At 48.3% G+C, this 12,500-nt stretch overlaps 1 protein-coding gene across 1 annotated transcript in view; it reads left to right on the forward strand.

The window, feature by feature from the left end:
• The window catches only part of foxp1b (forkhead box P1b), a 308,908-nt gene that overhangs the window by 95,079 nt on the left and 201,329 nt on the right, over window positions 1–12,500 (forward strand). The window contains exon 4 of the mRNA XM_063215281.1: window positions 3,335–3,402. The gene's annotated coding sequence lies outside the window, so the exon portion shown is untranslated. The remainder of the gene's footprint in view (window positions 1–3,334; window positions 3,403–12,500) is intronic.

The raw sequence follows: 12,500 nt of genomic DNA on the forward strand, positions 1-12,500 counted from the left end.
TTATCTAAATGGATGGTGCCGCTTTTTCTTTTTTTTTCTTTTGGATAAACTCATTTAGCTCCCAAGGCGCTTTGCAGGTGATTTGAATTAATGATGTTTAGTTGTTTAAAATGAAAATATTTGTCATTTGTCAGCAGTCACCATTGATTTATGGTGGCATTGACGATATGTTAATTGAAGGCTAATGAATGTGAATAATAGGCAAAGCAGACGCTTGCTGCTGTCTTAGCTAGCTTCCCTTTGTGTGCGCGTGTGTGCGTGTGCGCGAGTGTGTGTGTGTGTGTGTGTGTGTGTGTGTGCGAGTGTGTTTGTGTGTGTAGCTCTTCCACTCCAGTCAAAATATTAAACTGTCCCGTTTTTTCTTTTTTGTTTTGTCCTCAACGAGGACCCTTAATACATCATTAATGCAGCAGTGGCCCCTCACACATGTGGTGTTGGTGTTTTTTTCTCTCCTCCTCCCCCTGTCCTGCATGATATTGAGCTGCCGATAATGCTATATCCACTGAGGAAAGTTGGATACAATTTCCACAGTGAAAATGTGAAAAGAGGGGAAAAAAAACTCACTCTCCAATGAACTGTGTCTTTTTTCCTTCCCTCATCTCTGGCTACTGTGTAATGCTTTTATTCAAATGCAGGAGGAATATTACCCTGTTGCCACTCATCTGTTTACCATAAAAACAAGGTTTAGGCTCTTTTTTCCTGTTTCACTTCTTTGTGTGTGCGTGCGCGTGTGTGTCCGTGTGTGCGTGCGTGCTTGTGCATGCGTGTGCGTGCGTGTGCGTGTGCGCACGCTCGTGTGTGCGTGCGTGCGTGCGTGCGTGCGTGCGTGTGTGCGTGCGTGCGTGCGTGCGTGTGCGTGTGTGTGTGTGTGTGTTAGGAGAGGGATAGTGCTATGGATGTTTTTGAGGTGTACACACACAGTGTACTGCACTAATGGAGCCCTCTTGACCCCACCACCAACATGTAACAGTGCCCTAGACAGCTCCTCTTGGAGGAGGAGGAGGAGGATGAGGAGAGGAGGATGAGGAGAGGAGGGAAGAGGAGGGAAGAGGAGGGAAGAGGAGAGGAGAGGAGAGGAGAGGAGAGGACACGTAGGGATAGCAGAAGAGGAGGGACATTAAAGAGGAGAGAGAGGAGAGGAAGGGAGGAGGAGGAGAGGACACGTAGGGATAGCGGAAGAGGAGGGAGAGTGGAGGAGAGGAGAGGAGGGGAGAGGAGAGGAGAGGAGGAGAGGACACCTAGGGGTAGCAGGAGTGAAGGGAGAGTGGAGGAGAGGAGAGGTAGGCATAGCAGGAGAAAGGAGGGTAAAGGACGAGAATGGTGATGAGAGGAATGGACAGAAGAGAAGAGAAGAGGGGATGGGGGGGAGAAGATGTGTAGAGGAGTGGGGACGAGGATGGGGTTGAAGGGACGGTGATGGAGGGAGGAGGGGAGAGGTGGGGAGAGGGATAGTGACGAGACAAGAGAGGTGGAGAGAGGGATAGTGACGGGACCAGAGAGGAGGAGTGCTGAGCCAAAATTGCTGTCCTCAGCATCACTCGCATATCATCAGCCTCTGATGCCCTGCCGCCTCGTTTACTTTCAAGATCACACCCATACGTTCCTCCTCACTGCCATGGACGGGGGGGCAGGCTACTACCAGAGAGAGAGAGAGAGAGAGAGAGAGGTTCCATTGGCCCATTGTTTGCGGGTTCTATTATTGCAAGGGGGAGGGGGGGAAATCCCCCTTTAGGCAGACCTAAGGACTGTTCTATTCAATGCTGGGAGCATATTGACACGCCCCTTTAAGCAGACCGGAACCTCGTCATGTTAGGTGCCCATAGAAACCTATTACATTGGCATATCTCTATATACTTAAAGAATCTCTGCTACTACCTGTGTTTGGCCACAGAGCCATTTCGCCAGGGAGCCGTCTTATTTCCTTGCTGTTATCAGCGCACTCACTGTGTTTAACGATGGTCGGTAGCAATGGAAGACAGGCCTTCACGCACGGTGGCTATGGTCTCCAGATGTATCCGTTTGTGGATAAGGCTTCATAAAAATATTAGTATGTAATGCTGGATTTATGTTGTATTTCCTGATGGCGTCTGTGGCATTGTCATTGGTCTGAAATAGAAGATAATTGAAGAGTTCAGATGCAAAACCCCCTGCCTTTTCAGAAAATAATCTTAATTCATTTTTATTTAATAAAAAGCTATCAAAATTGCATACTTTTTAAATTTTATTTATGTAATATAACTATTTATATGTATTATCAAGTACATGAATGTATACCAAACCAACAATGGGGTTCTCTAAAAATATAGAAGTGCAGGTCTTCAGAAATGGAGTTAGGGTGTTTTGCATCTGAACTCTTCAATTGTCAATACATACAGCCCTGTGCTGATATTACAGATGTGCATGGCTTAGTCCACAAAGCAACTTGCAAATGAGAAACATACACTACTGTATATTTATAAGATAATTCTTCCACCTTTCCTTTGTCAACTCCAACAAATTACATTTTTCTGCATTTTAGTTGCATTGCCAATGATATTGCTGCTAGTCTGTCTCTGTTGCACACTCAGTGTTGGTACTATATAACTGAACCTGTCTGTACTCCATTGCTTCTTTGTCTATTGTGTTCTATGTGCTTTATTGTCAATGTGTAGGTGTAGTTCCCCTGCTTCACAAGCGTGACCTTGTGTTTGGCAAAGACGCTGAACAAATAATGAATAAAAAAAAACCCTGATCATTATTATAATTCACATTATTAATGGTTCCCTTTTTGTTCTTTTGCCCACCAGATGACAATTTCATTTCCCCTTGATAGTGTGGCACACACACACACACACACACACACACACACACACACACACACACACACACACACACACACACACACACACACACACACACACACACACACACACACACACACACACACACACACACACACACACACGTTCAAAAGTGCTTTGAAGGCTTTTCACACATTTTGTACGCAGACTGAGGTCCTTAAATGCACCGTTACAAATGACTTGTTCAGGAAGAAACCACCTGCTCTGCTCCGCTCGGGGCTCCCTCAGGTTAATGCGTTCAATTGGTTCCTCCTCCTTGAGTGAGCTCCTGAGTAGGTGCACCCCCTTGCCATGTGCTGTGTCTTCAACGGCTGGCTGACTGACTGGCAAACCTGTTTATTATTTGTGTACGTGTGTGCGCGTTGGTGTTTGTGTGCGTGTTCGTGTGTGCGTGTGTGCGCTATTCCACTTACTGTATTTAGAGAAGCGCATGCTGACAGTGCCTCGGTGATTACTTAATTAGCTCGGCTAATTTGTGTGTCTGCTGTTTGCAGGGGCAAGGAGGCTGAACGTGTTACGCTGGGACCGAAGATTGCTTCAAACAAGGCAGTCCTTGGAGAAGGTAAACACCCCAGTTATTCATCCATTAACAAAGCCACTTTTGGTGCCCTGTTCATGTCGCATTGAAGTGGTTCAGCGAATTACTGGAGTTTTGTTTTTTATCCTGCCTTGTTTGTGAATGCCTACCAAGCTCTTACACACATCTTGCACAAGGCTGTCTGAGTGACACAAGGTTGAATTAAAAACTGTCTTATCTCTCGTTTTGAACTGATGATTCAATAGAGTACCACAACCGCTATCTTTCAGGATTTCTAGCACTTAATGAAATGGCTGAGGGCAAAGTTAAGTCTGTCAAGAGCCCTCACAAACGCAAAAAGTAGAATCTGTCACACTCTCTTCTCTCCCTTTTAAACACACACGCATACAGAGTAAGATTTGTGCAGATCACATTTTTGTCCCCACAAGGATCTTGGTGGGGACATTTGTGTACATTCAGGTAATCACACGTAGGTAGGTGTGCATATCCTCAAATGAAGGCCTGTAGGTTGTATCCGCTCTTGTGTCTGCATGTGATGTAGTGATGGCACTGATGGACCTAGTATGTTTTCACAATGCCATTTTTCTGCTGGTGACGGGTCGAGTGGGGCAGCAGAGAGAGAATGTAGTGGGCTTTCCCAGGCTCTTCTATTAAGCTAGGCTCAAACTACACGATTCTCGGCTGAACCCCCCCCCCCCTTACGACAATCGGTGGAACATTCCCCCCCAGGACCATCGCAAGCGATTGTCGGGGAAGATTTCCTCTTTGTGTGCGACGTTCTAAGATTAGAATTTTGCCGGCTCAAAGAGTAGCCGATCGCAAATCGTAGATATCAACTCGTAGATATCAACTCGAAATAGAACGTCAGGCATTGTCTCTGTGTTTGTGATCTGGGATAAGATTGACAGTTGCGATTCTCTTAATGTGTGTACCGCAACCCAACGTCCAAATTGGACAACAAAATCAGGAGTCATTTAGTTTGAGCCTAGCTTAAGATGATTTGCCTCTTAACTTAACCTGGTTTACTCCTGAACCAGCTTTTTAATATAGGCCCCAGGGCTGTGTTCATGCATAGGAGCAGGTTGGGGTGGCTATGGCCAGCATGGCTATGGGCAGTCATGGTTCTAGGGCCGTCATGGGTAAGCGGTTAGGCCATCAGACTTGTAGCCCAGAGGTTGCCGGTTCGACTCCCGACCCACCAGGTTGGTAGGGGGAGTAATTAACCAGTGCTCTCCTCCATCCTCCTCCATGACTGTGGTACCCTGCGCATGGTACCATCCTGCCACACTGCTCCCTTGGGCCCCCATTGGGGGCTGCCCCCTTGCACGGGTGAGGTATAAAATGCAATTTCGTAGTGTGCAGTGAACACTTGTGTGCTGTTGAGTGCTGTGTCACAGTGGCAATGGGAGTTGGAGTTTCCCAGTGGGGCTTTCTTTTCGCTTTCGATTGGAGGTGGGTGGGTGAGTGGTTATCCTCTCTTCCATGCCTTCTACCCCCAATAAGTAGACTTTTCATATGTGCGAGCACACACTTGTGTGCCATACTGAGAGTTAACAGGAAGCCACACCTGAATAGACTTAACCACCACTACTACCGCCACCACTGTCTCATCTCTCCACACTAACCCCCCCCCCCCCAATCCACCCACCCCCCTGCCCTAAGGAAGAAACACCTGAATAATATGACCTAACCACCACTACTACCACCCCCACTACTGTCTCTACATTCTCTCCCTCCTTCCACCACCCCACCCCCCCTGCCCTAAACGCCACCCCACAGACAGCTGCTGATAACCAGCATATGGAGACCTAATGCCCTGTTGTAATCCGCTGGAGTAATCCATGAATGAATAGAGCACTACACAATGCAATACACAGGTGTAAGCACTCACCATACATAAACACATCTAATAAACACACCATACATAAACACACATAAGCACCATACATAAACACACACACACACACACACACACACACACACACACACACACACACACACACACACACACACACACACACACACACACACACACACACACACACACACACACACACACACACACACACACACACACACACACACACACACACACACACACACACACACACACACACACACACACACACACACACACACACACACACACACACACACCCCTACCACAGACAAATGAATTATCATACCTTTGCACACACACACGCACACAAATCACACGTGTGCTCACAAACAATTTTTCCACCCACGCCTGCGGTAGCGGCAGCCGTTCGTTGCGGGTGATTTGCTCTTAATTGTGAGCTCCAGCGCGCGGCGGCAGCACACAGTAATACCTGACAGAGAAGAGAGCGACGAGGTGATTTGCATACAAGGCCGCTTTGTGCATTTCTCTTTTTGCTCTTTCTTTCTCTCTCTCTCTCTCTCTCTCTCTCTCTCTCTCTCTCTCTCTCTCTCTCTCTCTCTCTCTCTCTCTCTCTCTCTCTCTCTCTCTCTCTCTCTCCCCCCCTCTCTCTCTCCCCCCACTACACTACACTAGACTACATTACACTTCACTACACGTGGTGTAGGACAATGAGGCCCTACCAAAGTGCCCTGTCAGGGCCTACAACAACAGGGGATGGAGGTCCTTTTGTCCACCGAAGACACCGAATCATAAATCATATAGAACCAAACCAACGCTCTGCTTTGCTGCTGGTGTGTGTGTGTGTGTGTGTGTGTGTGTGTGTGTGAGTATGTGCGCCTGACTATGTGTGTGTGCGCGTGACTGTGTGCGTGCGTGTGAGTGAGTGATTGAGTGTACGGGTGTGTGCGTGCTCTCTGTGCGGCTGGGTCCAGGTTAGACATTTTTACCCGGGCACTCCACTCATTCTGTTCTGCAATCTTCTTTTCCTCCGTTTTCCCTCCTTTTCTCCATGTCCTTTCCCTGTTTGCACTGCCTCTCGTTTTGTCTTTCTCTGTCTCTTTCCTTCTATTCCTCTGTTCCCACTCTTTAGCCTCCGCCCTCTCTCTCTCTTTCTTTCTGTCCAATGTTCTCTCCCTTCCTCATTTTTTTCTTCTTTCATTTTCTTCTCTCTCTCCTCTGGCCCCTTTTCTCTCTCCCATTCTTCCTCTTTCACTCTCCCTAATTCCCCCTTTTTTCTCTCTCTCTCTCTCTCTCTCTCTCTCTCTCTCTCTCTCTCTCTCTCTCTCTCTCTCCCCCTCGCTCTCTCGTTGGCAGAGAAAGTGAGTGTCACGCCTGCTCCCCGCCACCTTTTGCATGCTAGCCTGCTCTCGGCTCGCCGCTCGCGTGGAATTCCATGGAGTCATTGGCGGAAGAGGTGTTTAGCACGGAGAGGTAGAGCCCAGGAATGGTGGGAACAGAAAGGAGCAGAGCAGAGGAGAAGAGAGGTTTCAGGACTGGACTTGGGGAGAATTAGGGCTTAGGTCCTTTTGGCTTAAAGCGGCCCCTCATAATTAGCGGCGCAGAACTGACTCACCGGTGGGCCCCGCAACCTAGAGGGCCCCTATTTTTTTTTTTTTTTTTACATTTCTGAAAGTAGGGGCCCACAAGGGTGCAGGGCCCACTGGGAAATGCCCGCTATGCCAGATGGCCTGTCTAGCCCTGACAGGATAACAGTGTGGCGGAGTGCAGTGCAGTGGAAGTTCCTGGTTATTGTTTTTTTTTTGGGCTTCGAATCTCTTCGCTACCTTTATTCAAGGAGCCAGAGACAGGGGAGGATCGGCAAATCAGTTTGGGCTGAATTCGAACCCGGGTCCCCAGCGTAACTGTACGCCTCAACCAAAGAGGGTAGATTAGAGAAAGATACTTCAGGCTCGGACTTTTCCGGGATCCATATGATGTCAGGTGAACACCCCTTTAGGACCGCCATTGGCACTGTAGATGGCGGTAGCGCAAGTGTTTGATGGTGATGGTGTTGAGCGGTGCTTGCAGGGCAAAGTGCAAGATGTTGGTTTTTCTGGTGTAGGTATGGAGGTGGTAGTGTTGGAGGGGGTGGTGGCGGCGATGGTGGTGAAATAACAAATTTGTATTTATCTTGATCACATTCTCAGCATACTCCTTCCATCCTCACACCAAAGACACGACGGCTTTCCCTCCCTCCCCAGAGCTGTGCAGCTGCCTCTGCCAGATGTGAGAGGAAAAGAGAGAGGGAGAGGAGAGGAGCGAGAGACGGAGAGGAAAAGAGAGAGAGGGAGAGCGGAGAGGAGAGAGAGACGGGGCCTGCTTGCCTACATGCCTGCCTTGCCTTGAGAGAGTGCTCGAGTGATTGTGTAATTAATGTTAATGTGCCCAAATCAGCCTAATCATCGACACAACTTTCCAATGCGAGTTTGATTGCATCTCTAATGCAGAAATCCCTGTGGCAGCTTACAGGATTAACATGCTTTCACCGCGCAAAGCCAGTCGTGAAGTGTGATGGAGTTTAAATAGGAGAGGAGTGCAGGCAAGCAGGCAGGCCTGGTCCTTGTGTATCTGTGTGTGAATGTGTGTGTGTGTGTGTGTGTGTGTGTTGTGTTTGTGTGCTTGTGTTGTGTGTGAGGTGCACGGTGTAGGCATGCACATAATATACACTATGTGCATATGTTCACTTGTGCTTTATTTGTTTAGGGATTAGGAGGAAAATAAGCCTAAAAGAGGGTTTGATTGCGTTTAGGGTGGCAAGGAGCCAGATAGCGGAGCTGCGATCCAGACAAACTGTTAGTGTCGAGTGGAGTGGCTGAGGGGAGACGAGTGGGGTTGGCTCGTTACCGTGTGTGTGTGTTTATCTGTGTCTTTAAGTGTGTGTGTGTGTGTGTGTGTGCGTGTGTGTGTGTGTGTTTATCTGTGTCTAAGTGTGTGTGTGTGTGAGAGAGAGAGGAGAGCGGGAGGGAGAGAGGGAGAGAGAGAGAGAGAGAGAGAGAGAGAGAGAGAGAGAGAGAGAGAGAGAGAGAGAGAGAGAGAGAGAGAGAGAGAGAGAGAGAGAGAGAGAAGGATGGAGAGAGTGAAAGAGAGAGAGAGAGAGAGAGAGAGAGAGAGAGAGAGAAGAGAGCGGGAAGGATGGAGAGAGTGATAGAGAGAGAGAGAAGGATGGAGAGAGTGATCTGCCTGCCCAGTTTGGTTCTGCTTGCCCAGCTCTGTTGCTCTGCATTTGATGTGCTTCCACTCGACCCAGCGATGCCAGAACTCGACCCCACGATGCCAGAACTTCTTTTTTTATCTCTGTACCTCATCAACCTCCTCAGACCTTTCTCATCCACTTTGGTTTAGACACACACATGCTCACACACTTGGTCTCATACACACACACATGAACACACAAACACACACATGCACACACACACACACACACACACACACACACACACACACACACACACACACACACGCACAGACGCACGCACACGCACGCATACACACACACATGCGCACACACACACACACACACACACACACACACACACACACACACACACACACACACACACACACTCATGCGCACACACACACACACTCATGCGCGCACACACACACACACATACATACTCACACAAAAGCACAACTTCACAAGCTGTGTGTCGGTGCCCCTTCTCGCTTGCTCGTGCCCGTTCTCGCTCGCTCTTTTAAAAGCTAGATTGAAATTTCCCTCAGTCTGTCCCCGCACAACAGTCGCGAATAAACATGCCATCACAAAACCAGTCGGCTGCTGACACGAACCAGCATGTAGCGAATTAGACCGCCTTCAGACGCAGATCACAAACCAGAGATGATCTTTTTTTTTCACCCTCCAACCCCCCCAAAGTGGTTTAAGTGACTTCAGTTGATCCACATTTTTACAGTGGTATTAGACACAAACAAGCAAATTCAGGCATTGCGAACAAGAGCAGAAAAAAGGATGGCAGTGTTTATAGTGGTAAATTCTCCAGTTTGCCCCCCCCACTGTACCACAACACGACACCCCACTCCCCCCCACCCCAGGCCTCTGCCTCCGTGAAATATTTTGTCTGAAGGCATTTTATTGCACACTAAAAAAGTAATTTCTTTATATCAGCTTCGTGCTGAAAATTGCTATGTATTAGTATTAGCAAGGGTGGTGGTTGTAGGGGTGGGGTTGTGCAGTGGGGTTGCTATGTATTCGTATTAGGAAGGTTGGTGGGTGGTTGGGGGTGCGGGTGGTGGGGTTTTGTGGAGGCTGGTAAGCTTCTAATTCCATGGCATTTACAGCTGGCTGTGTTTCCATGCATTTGTAACACTTTTTGATTCTTGAGAGTTGCCTTAATCGCTTTTTTTTGCCCAGCGCCCGAACATAATAAACAACTTGCTGCTGTCGCCTAAGTGCGGCGCGAGGGGAGATTGCTAACAAGAAAGTTAAACATTTCTGCCACCAGCACTTTTTTTGGTCACCGCGATTTTCATGCACTCCCAACTCTCAATGCTTGCGCTCGCTCGCTCTCTCACTCTCTCTCCCTCTGCCTTCCTCTCTCTTACTCCCTCTCTCCTTCCCTCTTTCCTTCTCCCATTTCCTCCCTCGCCCCCCTCCCTCCTTCCTTCCCTCCCTCACCTGCTTTCATGCCTCTCAACCCGTGCATTGCTTGCCATGAAATGCATCAACTGAGAAAAGGGTGCTGAGGGCTTCCGTTGTTTTCTTGATTTATGTATACAACCCTCCCATCCACACACCCCCAATCTCACACCACACACACAAACACACACGTACACATGCACACACATACCCTCTCCCTCTCACACAGACACAGACTCTCACACACGTAAACACACACAAACAACCTCCCCCCCTTTAATTTTTTTTTTTTTTTAAATCTGTGTTTGTCTTATGATGCCATCGGTCTAAAGAAAGCAACCCTGAGGCCTCGCCACCCAGGCTGCTTATCGGCCTGCAGGATCTTGATGGGAGGTTATGGTGGCCGCCGCCATACTAAGCCCTCTCACCTGGCCCTGTCCTCTCCCCCCCTGTCCTCCCACGCCACACCACGCACGCACGCACGCACGCACGCACGCACGCACACACACACACACACACACACACACACACACACACACACACACACCGCACTTTATCTGATGGATCATGCAGGCCAGCCTAAGAGGAGGAGGAAGCATGGCCACCAACACAGAGGCCCTCCATACACACGCATGCACCCACACACATGCAGACACACAAACACATACTTTCACACACACAGGCACACACACACACACACACACACACACACACACACACACACACACACACACACACACACACACACACACACACACACACACACACACACACACACACACACACACACACACACACACAGCCGCGAGCACGCGTGCGCACATACACACACACTGAGGCCAGTCAGCTTTTTGATGCAACGTTTAAGTAGAAGAATTAATGCCTCTCCCTTACGACCTGTTTTCACAGGTTGTGTTTTCTTGTTCATTCTGCTTTATAGCTACAGATGTACTAGTCAGTCAAAAGGGGGTGGGGAGGGGGGCATTTTCCACAGAACTCAGCCGTTGTTTTTCATACCTTTAAGCCCTTCTGCTCGGTGGTGTGCGTATGCGTGTGCCTCGCGTAAGTGTGTCTGTGTGTACGTGTACCTCGCAGAAGTGTGTGTGTATGTGTGTGTGTGTGTGTGTGTGTGTGTGTGTGTGTGTGTGTGTGTACATGTACCTTGCACAAGTATGTGTGTGTATATGTGTGTGTGTGTGTGTGTGTGTGTGTGTGTGTGTGTGTGTGTGTGTGTGTGTGTGTGTGTGTGTGTGTGTGTGTGTGTGTGTGTGTGTGTGGTGTGTGTGTGTGTGTGTGTGTGTGTGTGTGTGTGTGTGTGTGTGTGTGTGTGTGTGTGTGTGTGTGTGTGTGTGTGTGTGTGTGTGCGCGTATGTTAGACTGTCAGCGCAGAGTGATGTGACAGGGCGCTGGGGTTTGTTTTTTTTTGATTGACAAGGGTGAAAGCCCCCAGGGCGGAGGGTGCTAGAGAGGGGTTGTCAGCGCAGCGGCTCACATCACCACTCAGAGCCCAGCCCAGGGTTGGAGGCCAGACTGTGTAATGACTGGATTATTTCAGAAGGGCAAACACTGAACATGAACGGCGCCTTAGAAAGTGTCAGAGAAAGTCGTAGAGACTTCATAGATATACTGTGCCTGACATACTTTGTTTCGTTGTCCGTCAACAGGGCATTCCTCAATATGGCGAACATGAAAACATGTTTTATCAATGGGGATTTTTTTGCGATGGAGATGAAGCTCCACTGCTTAAATTTCTCTTGCCCACCTAATTTTGTTATTTTTATTAATGCATTCTTTATGTTCTTTTCTACGTTTTTTCTCTGTGTTGGAGATATTTTGGAAAGTCTACATAATTTAAGAAAATGGTGGTGGAGAGTCATTAGGGCCCCGAGTTTATTTTTTTTCCATATTTGACGTTTGCAGAATTCTCTTCATGGTCAATATCATTCTGGCAGTGCTTTTTCCCTCTTCCATTTATTCGAGGAAACCAATCCCTTTTACGGACGAAGCACCTGGTGAGTCCTACTTAATGGAATGGGCTTTAGCGCTATGTAAATAAACAGCTCGCATTTTTAGGCCGGCGAGCTTTAGCAGGAGAGCGGATATTGGGGGCTGGTGAGAGTGTGAGGTGGTGCGGAGAATAAGGGTGGATGAGGTGGTGGTGGTGGTGGTGGCTGTGGTGGGTTGGAGACAGGGTTGCCACATGAGTCAAGGTGATTTCCAGCCCAAATAAATGCTCAAAACCCGCCTAGAAGCACAAAATACCGCCCAATTCTATTGATTTCTATGGCAAAAATTGGGAGGGTTTTTCTGCTAGCTAGATGCCATTTTTTACCCGCACACGGCCATCCTAAGCAGCCCAATTGGGCGGGAAACAGCCCAATCTGGCAACACTGGTTGGAGAGAAGGCAGTGCAAAGGCAGTAGAAGGCTCCTGCATAGACTCTCCTGTGTCAGTGCTTTTCAACACTGGGCGTCGAGGCCCCATGTGGGGTCGCTTGGATTTCAAATTCAAATGGGGTCTCCTGAAATGTCTAGGTGTAAAAAAAAGAATGTTGATAAATATTACTAATTATATAATAACTAGTAAACATTTTGTTGGTTGCTAAAAAAAAAACGTGTTTGGGGGCCA

The sequence above is a fragment of the Engraulis encrasicolus genome, chromosome 14, assembly GCF_034702125.1.
Source record: "Engraulis encrasicolus isolate BLACKSEA-1 chromosome 14, IST_EnEncr_1.0, whole genome shotgun sequence".
NCBI lineage: Eukaryota > Metazoa > Chordata > Actinopteri > Clupeiformes > Engraulidae > Engraulis > Engraulis encrasicolus.